The following is a 14,207-nucleotide window of genomic DNA, read 5'->3' as shown; positions in this document are numbered from 1 at the left end:
GCATGGGTGTTCCAAGATCAGGCAGGATTGCATCCAGATGCTCCAGCAATATCAGTGTTATCAGGACTTCGTTTCCCTCTGTCCCTTGATATCACAGTCAGGCAGGCTGCCCTTCATGCTGTCCTGCCTAGGCTTACATAATAGAATTCTCACTGCCTGGCAATACCAGCAGAAAGAAAACTTCTTTCTCCTCATATTTTCAACAAAAGCCCCTGTATTGAATCTCACGGGCTCAGATTGGATCACATGTCTATCCCTGAGCCAATCACATCTTCAGGGTACAAACTGCACTGATTGGCTAGGTCTTGGTCACACGCTCATTCTAGAGCAGAAGTGGTCAGCCCCTTCCACGTGTGAGGTCAAAGTTGTAGGTGATGGTTCCCCATTAGAATAGTGGGATGCTGCTACTAGAGGAAAAGATGGCAGGCAATGGAAACAACAGATGTCCTTTTGGGGTTTGACCTAGGTCTAGTTGGCCCTGAGGCTTGCACAAGCTCTAGAAGCTTATGAATAATAAATGCTTGGTGTTGGAGACACAATTGAGATTAAAAAACCCAATCTTATTGCTTAAAGTTGAGGAAACTGATGCTCACAGAGGAGAAGTGACTTGCTCAAGGTCACTTGAGTCTTTAGTAGTAGGCCTGCTACTAAAACTCAGGTCTCCTGCACTCAACTCCATGCTCTCTTTCCTTCTTCGAACTGTGCAGCTATGAATGCCTCCTGGGAAGGGTTGGCCCAAGGGAGTCTCTTTGCAGAGTCTGGCTGAGCTTTGCTTCCTTTGACAGCAACCCTTTGGCACAGCCATTTTAGGGCCTTTCAAGTTGGCTGATGTCTTCCGAGTTTCTTTATGCAGAGTCAGGACTCCTAGTACTGATTTGTGATCATGCTCCTGTTTGCTGTGCTCTCTTGGTTAAATCACTTAATCTCTCTGGGCACAGTTTCTCAATTTGTGAATTTACCTTCATATCAAAGCTCCACCTTATTGCCTTTCCCTACCTGTATACCTACCCCTGGGGTCTCATGTTCTAGAAGAAGGTGATCAAATATACTCTTCTACAATCTGGGTTTCCAGAAAGGCTTGGATAACCTCTTTCCGAAAATGTTCTGAAATGAATTTACAGTGGCTGTTTAATAGTGGGAGTGTTTCAAGCATTGTGAGATGGCCATAGCCCTGGCTTTGGAGAAGACACCCTTGGGTTCAGACCTTGACTCCTCCATGTGTGTGACCTTGAGTGGCCGATTTAACTTTTTGGGGCCTCTGTTCCCTTCTCTGGAAACTTGCAGAGTATTTGTGAGGATAAAATGACTTTCAGCACCAGGCTTGGGCCAAAGTAGGCTCCAATTTGGGGAGAACACAGCAGCAGGAGACATCCCCAGCAATACCTGGGGTCAGTGACATGGACTGTCAGCTCAGCCTCCTTTCTCTAATTCCATTAAAGGGAATTAAACAGCACCATCTTCCACGGCTGCTGTAGTGGGTTGAATTGTGTCGCCCAGAAACATAAGTCCAGGTTCTAACTATGGGTACCTGTGAGCATGATCTTATTTGGAAATAAGGTCTTCACAGATGAAATTAAGTTAAAGAGCTTGAGATGAGATCACTCTGGATTTAGAGGGGGTGCTAAATCCAATGACTGGCCTCTTTAAAAGAGAAAGACAAGGGAGACTTGAGACACACAGGGAAGAAGGCCACATGAAGATGAGGCAGATTGGAGTGATGCTGCTGTGAGCCAAGGAATGCCAGGAGTGCCCGGAAGTGGGAGGAGACAAGGATTCTCTCCTAGAGCCTTTGAAGGGAGCACAGCTGTGCTGGCAGCTTGATTTTGGACTTCTGGACTCTAGAACTTTGAGAGAATTCTTGTCATTGTAGGTCATCAGGTTCATGGTAATTTGTTGCAGCAGCCCCAGGAAATACATACAGCTGCCAACCTAACTTTATGATAAAACAGAAACTATAAGTTCTGTAGTGCTGCCTCAAACCATCTCTCTGGCTACTGAAGAATTCTTATCTGTCTTTCTCTCTCCCTCTTTCTCCTCTCTCCATTCAGTCTCAGCATGTGCCCTGTCTTTATGTTCAGTCTGATTACCCATGGAAGTTTTCCCCACTGAGCTAATTAATCAAAATACTGAGTCATTCATATTACCCTTAGAAATTCCTGATCATGTTAAAAATAGTAACAGATATATACAAATAAATCCAGCTACAAACCAGAGTGATTATTGGTGGTTTAATTTACTCCAGGATCACAAGGGGGGTGAAATCATATGGCAGGAATGCATTTTTAATGATATGTTTTTACTAATAGAAAAGAAATTAATACATCATACACTCCCAGGCTTTGGTATGTCAGCCACGGCAAACTATTCATTTATTCACTTTACACATGTTTAGTGGGTGTGGACAGTGTGCCAGGTACTGTGCTAGTCCTCTGCCCTGTGACTCTTCAGCCTAGTGCAGAGGACAAACAATTTGTGAGGATCTTGAATTTGGTGATGAGTGCTTTAAAGGAAGGATGCTGGGCATTGAGAGAGGCTGTTGAGTGCCATGGTGAAGACAGGGGCTATGGAGCCAGACCAATTGCATTTGAATCTCAGCCCTACCCTCACCGGCTGTATGCCTAAGACAAGCTACTTGACATGGTTGGGTCTCTGTTTCTTAGTTCCCTATAACTTGGACATGGCCTTTGCTCTTAAGTCATGATCTTTTAGGGGGTTACAATGGACATCCTGAAATATTTATTAAGCTCCTCTAATTTGGCAGGACTCAAACTCCAAACTCAGTCTCCCCTGCAGTGGACAGCAGCTGAAACCTGTGCTCTGTTCTTTCAGACTTCCAATTGTGGTTTCTCCCCCTAGGGCTCCTTGGAATCTTGCTCATGCACGTGCAATTCATTAATCAGCCAAGGATTTCAGGGGTGTTTATATGGACGTTTTAGGGCTTCCCCTCATGGCTCTCTCCATTCTTGGATGTTCCCTACTCTCTCAATATCCAATTGCTCTAGAAATTCAGAATCCCATCCTTGACTCCTCAGAATAATAGAATTACAGCTTTCTTCTTGAGTTCTGCACAGCTCTGTGGCATGCAGACTGGAAAAGTCAAATAAATGTGGATCTCCCCCAGAGTGGCTCCCTCTTTCAAGAGCCAAATCCCCTGCAGTTTCTGCCTGCTTTTGGCTACTGTCCAGTGGGAGGTTAGCATGATATAAGCTACTCTACCATTTTTACCAGAACTCTCTGCTTTCTTTTTAATCTACACTCACTCCTCAGGTTAGGTCATCCATTCCCATGGATGATCCACTCCCATTTCTCATATACTAACTAGATTCTGATGATTCCCAAGTTTTTATCTCCACTTTCCAAAACCTGTAGATTTGAACATAAAGATCCAAACATAAAAATAGAAAAAAGGGACTTGAAGTCTTAGAAGTTGGAACCAAAGAAGAAGTGTTAGCAAAAAACACTGCAAAAGAGCTGTCAGAGAGGAAAACAGAAACCAGGGCAGAGTAGTGTTATAGAAAGTGCTTTAAGAGTAAGAGGATGGTCAACTGTGATGAATGCTGCTAGGACACTGGGAAGAAAAGAACTGAACAATGGTAATTGTGATTAGTAACACATGGACATTGGTAGCCTTTGCAAGAATGCTTTTGATGGTGTGATGGAGGCAGATACCAAGGGTCAAAGTATGACTGGAGATGAGGAACTGAAGACATAGACACATCTAAAGAGGAGGCCATGCCTAAGGCAGGTGCAGTTCATGGGTGGTCAGGAGCCAAGGGCAGCTTTTTACAGTTTCTTCAAGGTACCAAGCTTCTTTCACCCTTCCATGCCTTTGCATATGCCCGTCTCCTGCCAGGAATGCCCTTCCCATTCCTGTCTGCTTGATTCACAGCTACCCCTCCCTCAGGACTCCACTCAAGGTCCAGCCTTACCCCCCAGCCCCTCTCCCCCTGCTGGTTAAGCTCTCTCTCCTCTTTGCTCCTTCAGTTCCTCCTCCTCGCCGCTGTCAGAGCTAGTAGGGATTAGGAGCCCAGTGACCTACCATTCATTTCCTTCACTCTGAGTTTTGAAATAAACTAAAATATAGACACAGAACCTCACAGATAGATATCAACATGTCAGCTTTATTACAGGTAAAGCTTGATTGGGGAATATGGATTGACCGGTGGCCAAATGGGCTTCCATAGACTCTGGCTCCAGACGTAAACTTTGGGTGACCCCCTGAGCCAAGCTATTCACAGCCGAATGCAAAGAGTCTCTGCACCACCCTGTGAGCCTCCAGACAGCCACAGAGCAGTCCGTGCTTCTAGACCTGAGTTAGGAAGGCAGGTCCTGGGCCTGACCCAAGCTTTCTCACTTGTCCTTACCTGGGAGGAGTAAGCAAGAGAGAGGCTGAAATTCCTTTCCAGCAGTGCTTCTCCTGGTGTGTGGAATAGAATTTTTCTCATGGAAACTCAAGGATGGGCCAGCAATCCCCCTCATCATGCAACTGTCCCTGTCCTATCACTATCAGGTTGTGTCCTTTTGCCCCAACAGAGTGTGGCCTCTCACAGACAGCAATCTTGTCTCATTCATCCCTGTCTTGAGAGCCTGGCACAGTGCTTGGACATTGTCCATGCTCAGTAAATATTGGTTCAATAGTAAATGAATAAACTTCAGGTTGGACCAGTGGAGGTGCCACAGGCCCTGCTGTATGTCCTGAATCCTCTTATAGCTGCTTAACAGATTTTCAAAACACCTGAGGCTTATCTCTATGTTAAGCTAAGACCAATGACAGTCAGGGGAAAGAATGATCAAGTACACAAATTATCCTTTGGTTTATATTTTAATTCCCAAAGATAAATGTTACCTCAGTTAAATCATGCTTTATGCCTCTACTGCAGGTGTTAGCTTTGAAAATATTGGCTGAGCTCAACTCCCTGGTGTGAAATGCAAGGCCTGGGAAATTCAAACATACTTGTGAATTGCAGCCTGGGTTTTTTTTTGTTTTTGTTTTTTTTTTTGCTAATGGTCACTAATGGTCTGCAATCAAGCCACACCTGTGAGAGGCAAAACAACAATCAGCTTGTTTGCCTGAAATGAGTATAATTTATCAACTTGCTGATTATTCATTCTCTCGCAAGGTATTAGCCAGAGATATTTGTGCAGAAAGAGACAAAAAAAAATGCCCACTTATCTAGTTTTAGTGGGCAGTGTGGCATTATCATGGCTCCGACAGTCTCAGATACAAAACCCCAATCTGTCCCTAACTAGCCACAACCACAGTTGAAGATCCTATCCCTCATCTATTAGGCAGTGATAATCACACCTGCCTTTCGGGACTGAAAATGAGGACAAAGTCAGCATCCTCCAAAGGCCTCCCATAATAGAAGTGCAGCACAGCTTCATTCCTGGACTCCGTTTTGCTATTTTCCTAGGACTTCACTCGATCTGTTTAACATTTTAAAGGACAGTTGCACCCCTATCTCTTTCTCAGTTCACTCTTTCGGCCTTGTAGAAGTTTCCCTCTAACCCGAGTAAAAGAAGAAAGGACTCCCGATCTGGTTCACAAACAGGTTGCTGCACAGTGTTGGCAGGAGGTAGAGATGGAGCACCAAGCCAGAGTGACCCCAAGCCTTGCGGGATGGAGGGGCCAGCCTGGGGGTGTGGGGATTGGCTTAGATGCACAGCCCCATGGCTCTGCAGCTCTGAGCTTTGGTCACTGTGACAGCTTGGACCGCCATAACAAAGTGCCACAGATGGGTGGCTTAAGCAACAGAAACTTATTTTTTATAGTCCTGGAGCCTAGAAGTCCAAGGTCAATGTTTCAACAGGATTGTTTCTTCTAAGGCCTGTCTCTTTGGCTTGTAGATCGCCATCATCTCCCTGTGTCCTCACATTGTCTTCCCTTGGTGTATGTCTGTGTCCTGCTCTCTTTTTATAAGGACATGAGTTAGATTGGATGAAGGCCCACTCTCATGACCTCATTTTGCTTGAATTCTCTCTTTAAGACCCTATCTCCAAATGCAATCACATTCTGAAGTATTGGGGGTTAGGACTTCAACATATGAATTTGGGTGGGGGGCACAAAGCAGTTCATAATCCCAAAGAATCAGTGCCAGAAGGAGAGCAAGTGGCCCAGGGTCCAGGAAACAAGGTAAGGAGCAGATTCTGAGACACATCAGATATGTCTCATGTGGGTTCTATTTCACCATTATCTGGGATTTGGTCTTGGGGTGGGGAAGGGGAGGGATACATGTAGGGCCCTTTTCAGGACACCTTGGCATTGTCGCCCTTTCTCTTCCCTCTTCCTTCTCCCCATCCCTCACTCTTAAGGAAACATATCCAGTGTTGGACTAGACGGTGGTCTTCTGAAACTTCTGCTATGCTCTAGCTTTTCTCCCAAGGCCTAGACCTTTGATACTCCAAATCACAAGCTTCTGAAACTCAAAAAATCTTCTCTGAGTTATATTGCTTCTGTCAAGAGTTTCAAAAGTGTATTTTAAAATTCAAAAGCTGAGAATTGTCATTTGTTCCCTTTCTTGTGGCATTCCTCCTCTGCAGCATGGAGCTGGATGCCTTTCTTGCCTGAACTGGGAGGAAACCACAGGGTAAAAGAAATTGGTGGAGGAGTGGGGAGGGAGACATAGTAATTCATATGAACAAAGTATAGCCCCTGACCCCATCTTCTCAAAGAATCCTGGCTCACTGAGATTTCTGCTGCACCTGGACCACTAGCATAGCTATTGTCACTCACTTGACATTTATCTTGATGATCAGATTACAAATTTCTGAAGATCAGGGGCCATGTGCCATTCTTTGCTGGGCAATTCTATTTTCCCTTTGGCACAGAAAACATGATCATTGACATTGCACAGCTGAGTTCAAGTCCTGGCTCCACCCCTTATGAGCTGTACGACTCTAGGAAAGTCGCCTAAGTTCTCCAAGATTCAATCTCTTCACCCGTAAAATGGGCTAATAATAGAACCTACCTTAAAGAGTTACCAGGAAGACTTATGAAATACTAGATATAAAGTATTCAGGACCATGCATGGCATGTAGTAACTGCCAAAATACATTAGTTATTATCACTTAAAAGTATTTGCCAATAGACTGATTGATAGGGTACGGATTTAGCTACAGCATGGTGGGGACGATGATGATGATGCATGGAAAAAAGACAGAATGCATTTCCACAGAGTAACTATATTTAGCAAGAAGTCTCTCCAATTCTCTTGTAATAACAAGATTTCATTTTGCTCGGAGCCCCTTTGAGTCTCATAATAATGCTTATATATAGTGCCTTTTGTTCCAGAATGTTGAAGCAGCCCTGAAATCAAAACATGACAAGAGTTGGATGGTTGCAAAAATAAAAGCAATGATTTGCATTTGTTTTTGAAAGAGCTCTCGTTCCTTTCCCAGTTTGCAGCTTGGCAGCTGGATATTAACATGTATGTATATTTGACCTGAGTCTATGTCTAGCCACTGTTGATAAGTGATGGCAGCTGCTTGCAGCTTGGCTCCTGGAGATGAAGAGGTGTGAGAGGCAGACCTCATGATGTCAGAAGGACAATAAAAAAGATGAGCAGACAAGGAAGAAAACAACCTATACTGAGTGGCTTCTTGGAGCCAACAATTTTTACAGAGGCTAACTCATTTAATCCTCAAAGCTACTATCATTTACAGATGAGAAGGGAGGCTCAGCAAGGTTAATAATTTGTACGAGGTTACACAGCAATGAAGTGTCAGAGGGAAGTTCCAGTCTCAGGTCTGTCTCATTCACAAAATCCACGTCCTATTGCATTACCACACAGCTTCTCTCTTTCTTTAAGGATGTTTGTCTTCACTTTAAAAAGTGTGGAGTGGGAGAAGGGAGGAAAGACTCATGCCCTTGGGAATTTGGGAGTGTCGGATTCAGTGTGTAATGTGGGAAGTGAAATGAAAAGAAGAGACAATCTGGAAAGAAGTTGTAATATAGCAAGGACCAGGTATCCTAGAATTTCATCAAATATAAGACTCCATCAAGTGTATGATGCCCCATTATTTCATGTGTTACAAGTAAAGAAAAAGTAAAACCACCTCCAGCTATAAGTGGTATTGATGGCAAGATATTTCCTGAGTTCAGAGACATTGGTATATGAAAAGCTTGCATCTTAGAATTGATGAGAGATTGTATTTATCAGGGTCAGCTTCTCTTCTGTATTAGTCAAAGTTTAACACAGCACACAGTAACCACTATAGGTATTTTAAGCACAAAGGGATTTAATACAGGGACTTAAGTATTTATAAAATCACTAAAGGGCTGAACTAGCAGGCACTAGCTAGAACACTACAGAATTGCCCTGCTGGGGAGCCCCTAGCTCTGCCACAATACAAAAAGGGAAGAACGAGGTAGCTGCCACTGGAACTATAAGAAATCTGTGGGAATTTTAGCCTACTGCACATTTAGAGAGAACACAGTCCACAAGACAACTCTTACTTCTGAATAAGAAGTTTTGGGGAGTTCCCCAAACCACCCTCAGTTTTGATAATTTGCTAGGATTCCCAGAACTCATTGAAAGCTGTTCTACTCATGGATATGGTTTATTATAGGGAGAGGTGACCGACTAAAATTAGCCAAGAGAAGAAGCAGAGGCCAGGAGGGTTCCAAATTCAGAGCTTCTGTTGTCCTCTCCTCATGGAGTTAGAACAGTGATTCTTTCCCAGTATCAACATGTGACAATACACATGGAGTACTGATAATCCATGATGCTCGCATAAGCCTCAGTGTCCAGAGTTTTTATTGGGGCTCCATCACAAAGGTATGAGTGATAGTCCACATGGTTGATCTCAGTCTCCAGTCTTTCTGGAACTGACTGATATTGCATGACCCAAAGTGCCACACTAAATTGTACTGTTGGTCTTTATGGCATGGCCAGCTACCACCCTAAGACTATCTGGTGTGACCAGCTCCCACCCTAAATTATATTGTTAGATTATTTGGTGACCCAAGGTCCCCAGGCAACAAAGACATTCCTACCAGGTATGCTATTCTAAGGGCTTCAAGATTACCTTCCAATTGCTGAGAACAAAGGCCAGACCTCTTTTGGGACAAGGTCAAATTCTTTACTACATAAACTCACAACTGTATCTGTCATACAGGGATCAGGAAGTTGCTACTGCCACCAACACAACTGCCTTCTGACACATGAAATTAGAGATAAGGCACTGGAACACTGCTGTGGAGAAATCCCAAGACTCTGTAACTGTGTTGTCATCTCAGTTCTACCCTACGTATCTTCTTTGAGAATCTAACTGATGAAGTTTAATTTGCATCCAGAGCCCTGAGTACTTGGGTGTCTTAAAAATGCAGTTTTTAGCTTTGCAGCCTCTGCAGTAGGAAGGGGCAATGGAAGGTGGCAGAAATAGATGCCAAGTGTCTATAGACCATGTCGGCCACTCCTCCCAATGAGGGGGCAGAAAGCAACTCATCTGCAGGCGATTCACACCACCCTCAGCTCAGAGCGTTTTTCCAGTGCACTGTGAAAGAATTCAGGCATTCTTGGAGTCCCACACATTAAATTTTCCTGTACCATTAATCTCTCATGGTTTGGAGAAAATAAAATGACCATGGCATCTTAAAAACCAGCTCAGGAGATATAAACACAAGAAATGATGAATGACTGGTGCACTGCATGATACAGTGGCTAAGCATTTAGTCTTTTGAGTCAGTTGAAATCTTGGCTTAAAGCCCATCTGCATTATTTTTTTTTCCTTTTTGTCTTTTTTACTGACCAGTAATGGGATCGCAACCCTCGGTGTCGCGCCCGTACCGGGGACCGGCAACGGGATTGCAACCCTTGGTGTTGCGCCCGCACCGTGCTCAACCAGTGAGCGGGAACCGGTCTCCACATGGGATCCGAACCCTCGGCGGGAGCGCCGCCGCACTCCCAAGTGGCGCACTCTCCAGTGTGCCACCAGGCCGGCCCCCATCTGCATTATTTACTAGCTGTGTGACCTCAAGCCAGTTACCTTCTCTGGGCCTCAGTTTCCTTACCTCCACACTAGGGGTAATAATACCAAGCCCCCCGGGGTTATTATGAAGATTTTGTGAAATGGTGTCTGTAAAGTATTAGCACAGTTCCTGGAAAATGCTTAAAATTCAGTAAATGGAAGCTGTCATCATTACTGTCATCATAATCATCATTACCATCATCAATGTCATTATCAGTAGGAGGAAAAATTTGAGGAAACATTTTCTTAGGTCCTTAAAACCCTTTCATCCACTTCTGACCTCAAGATAATCTACAGTCATCCATTATTGTATCATAATATCTAAAAGAACCTATCTCTACCACTGTGAGAGTCACCAGGGTAGTTCATCAGAGAAACTAGGTTACTGCTCCTTTGCCTACCCAGCCTGGAAGAACAACTTGCTCTTCTTCCTGCATTCTCACCGCACAGAGTCTGTGTGCCTCCAGTTAGCTCTTACCTCATGACATTTTCTAACATCAGCAGCGTGATTGCCATCAGGATGGATCTGGAGTCAGACAGCTCTACTGGTCACGAGCAGCATGACCTTGGGAAAAATCAGTACATTTCTCTGAGGCTTCATATTGACATTAGGGCATATTACCCACCTTGCAGGGTTACATGAGACAGTTTTCCTGAAATGTACCAGGTTCTCATAAAAATCATAGTTACTAGAATTTGTGGACATGTCTGGCTCTCCCACTGGATGATAAAGGTGTTAAGGACACTGCCTGGCACCTGGTAGATGCTCAAAAGTCCCTGCTAAATGGGAAATAAGGGCTCTGAGCTCTGGGATGAGATGAAGCGTCAAAAGGGAATGGAGCACAAACTAGGGGCAGAATACTCACAAGACCCCTGAACACATCTGCTCCTCCTTTCTCCTTTTTTTCCTCCTAGGAAGTGGCATTTCCTTGGGTTGTTCTTAGTCCGCTTACACTGAGTAATGACACCGTAGTGGCTTTGTTCCAGAAAGATCAAAACCCTTCTCGACATTACCTCATCTGTCTCCCAACAACTTGGGGAGGCAGAGAGCTGGTTAAACCAGGATACTTGTTCCCATTCTACAGATGAAAACAACAAGGACAAGCACTCATGAATTAATGCAGGGGTAGGGCCAGAGCCTGCTGGACAGCCTAACAGGGCAGTGTTACTTCCAATGACTTCTGTGTTTGTTTGAACTTCACAGATTGAGTTTCTGCCACGGTGGAAGCAATGCCAACCTCCTAACTCTTCCCCAAAGTGCCCTGTACTAGCTTTACTTCTCCATGCCTTTGTGCTAGGGCTGCTGGGGTTAGAGGAGCTCCCAGAAATTAATAAAAAAAAAAGGCACTCCGGGCCCTATGAGGCAAATCAATACATATTTCATATATAGGTTTTTTAGTTGTTCTCTTTAGTTCCTTTGGTGGGCATCTGTAAAAGTCTTATTCACTGGGCTACACCCTCTCATGGGTGACCCTACTTCATCAGTGATGAGCCTTTAACCAGGAATACCATTATTTGGCTATGACAGCATCTGTACAAGTCTCTACCACTGTGCTGAAATTATTTCTTTGCAAAAACTGTCCTCAAGTACTGAGGCTGTACATAAAAGGACAGTAAAAACAACATTTAGAAGTAGATTCAGGAGACCTGGAATCATTTAAATTATTTGAAATATTTTTTCCTCTCTAAGATTGGGGAGAAAATGTATGTGAAAAAGCACAGCACCTAACAAATAGTAGTGCATCCTTAAGCATGAATTAAACCAGAATCCCCCGAGTTTAGCCCAATCCCTGGCTCACAAGTGCTCAGTAAACATTTTTTTGGACTTTACAGGTATTTTTGAATATACGGCAGGATTACCTTCATGAACTTCTTCTCCCTAGTCCAATTCTTAATTTGTAAAGTGTAGCAACAGCAAGTCCTCACTTGTCAGTTTTCTGTACATCCTGATCTTGATACCAACCTACCAAGTTATAAAATTTGTCAAGGGTCTCCTATGTCCCAGAACTGTACCCCCACCTACAGCATTTCAGACATGCTGTCTCCGTGACAGCAGCTTGGACTGGTGTCCTGCCATGCTGTATACTGGTAGGACATCTCAGCATGTGTGGGTGGTGTTGGAGGTGTTGGCAACTGCCTTGGAACATAGCTGTATTTGAGTAGCATTTAACAGCGAGCCATCTGACTAAGGGTGCCAGAGCCACGAGCTCCAGAATAAATACATTCCATTCTCACCTTGCAATGATCCATGCACTGTTGCTGACTTAATTGTGCTTTAAGGTCAGCTAATTGTCAACCCAGTGTGGAAGTAGGGACATTTCTTCCTCATGTCTATGGTTAGGTTAGGTACGTGGTCACACTGTAACAGATAAGTCCTGTTCCAAGTCTTCTTTGTGTGTGTGTGTGTAATGTCTTCCTCTCAATGGATTCCAGCCACAGAATCTTGCTGGGGGATTCCACACCCATGAGATGTGTGAATCTTGAGACCTCTTTGTCAACAAATATTCATCAAGTGCTTACCTTGTGCATGTGTTTCCGTCAGTGTCTCGAGAGGAAGCAATGACACATTTGGAATAGAATAATTCGAGGAGGGTTTATTTGCAATGAGACTATTTACAAATGTATATGGGAGGGAACCACAAAGGATGGATCAGAAACTAGTGGCTCAGCAGCAGTCATGGAGTTATCACCTCCAGACCTGAAGCACAAAAGGAGGGAGGGCCAGAGAGCAGTGATGTTCAGCTGAGGGATCCACCTAACTGGAGGTGACCTTCCCAGCAAAGATCCAGGGGAAATACCTACCCTCATTAACCTTTCTCTTTCCTTCCAATCTTCTGTGAGGTTCCCCACTGGCCAAACCCAACAGAAGCAGGGAGCACAGGGACTTTGAAGTAGTTTGTAGAGGTCAGCATCCTGGGGCAGAGGCCAGGCTGGGGAAATACCTGCAGCAAGTGACGATATCTGGAGGGGCAAATGGAAGACATCAGGCACAATACTGCATTGTCCTATAGACTGAGTGATTCCAGGTTTTGTGGGGATCCAAGCTCACACAATTTTGGGGGAACTTTAAGAAAATCATACAAAAATATCTTACATTGGCAAATAAAAAACCCAAAAAGCTACATAGACAAATTGCTAAGTCCCTTCCCAGGGCTTTGGAAAGGACCCTGCAAGTGAGGTCCTGGAGCTTATGCTTCATTAGCTTCATTGCAAATCTCCCTGTTTATGGCTTTGGTGATTTTGACCTAGAACAGCATCCCAGTCCAAAATAAGCTTACGGTCTCATAGGTGATGGTGGCTACGACAACTGACTATAAATACAAAGAGATGACAGATGAATACTACACAGGGTTAGGTAGACATTGAAACAGGCTTTAAAAGACAGGATTTAGACACATGGCAACGAATGGGCAGAATAATACCAATACTATCAACAATTACCGAGCACCAATTAAGCGCAAACTACTGTCTATAAATCTATTTTATAAAAAATCTCATTTAACCCTGACAGAAACAGGAAACTGAGACTCATAGAGGTTAAGTAACTTAGGTTGCAAGGCTATAAAGTGGAAGGGCTGGGATTTGAAGTGCGGGCTGTTTGCTTGCAGAGCCAGGCCACAGTCCACTGAACTAAGCTGCGCAGGACAAGCATTGTGGGGTGGTGGGCAAGAGGGTGGGAAAACACAAATATGCATCGGAGACACTCAGCCAACAGGAACACAGGGCTTCCTTTTCAACCAACCCTTTGTCAACTCGCTTACTGAATAAATGAAACTACTCAGAACACTGGCAATATTTATTTCGATTCCTACGTCATTTAGAGTACAGCATTTCATCAGGAGGTCGGAATCAAGCTGGAAACCACATTTCCCAGAAGCCCTCGGGCAGAGACTCCGATTCCCAGGATGCTGTGGAAGTGCCGGACCACAGCTCCCAGCATTCCTGGGAAGGCGCGGGGAGAGCGCCGGCCCCGCCCCGCTCGGCCGCGCTCGCGCTCGCCCCGCCCTTCCCCGTCGCCCCAGAGCCAATGGGAAGGCTCCATACTGCAGGGTGTGAAGGGGCCGGCGCGTCTGCCGAGTTGCGAGTCGGCGAAAGCGGCGGGAAGTTTGTACTGGGCAGAAGGCGACGGGTCTGCAGCTTGGGGTAGGGCGACCGGGGGCGGCGCGGCACGAGAGCTCGCGCGCCAGCCGGGGACGCGGAGGAGGGCGGCTGGCCGGGGGGCGGGGGGGGGCGGGGGG

Source organism: Galeopterus variegatus, unplaced genomic scaffold, assembly GCF_000696425.1.
Source record: "Galeopterus variegatus unplaced genomic scaffold, G_variegatus-3.0.2 Scaffold559, whole genome shotgun sequence".
Taxonomy (NCBI): domain Eukaryota; kingdom Metazoa; phylum Chordata; class Mammalia; order Dermoptera; family Cynocephalidae; genus Galeopterus; species Galeopterus variegatus.
The sequence above is the reverse complement of the archived record's forward strand: the minus strand, read 5'-3'. Positions refer to the sequence as shown.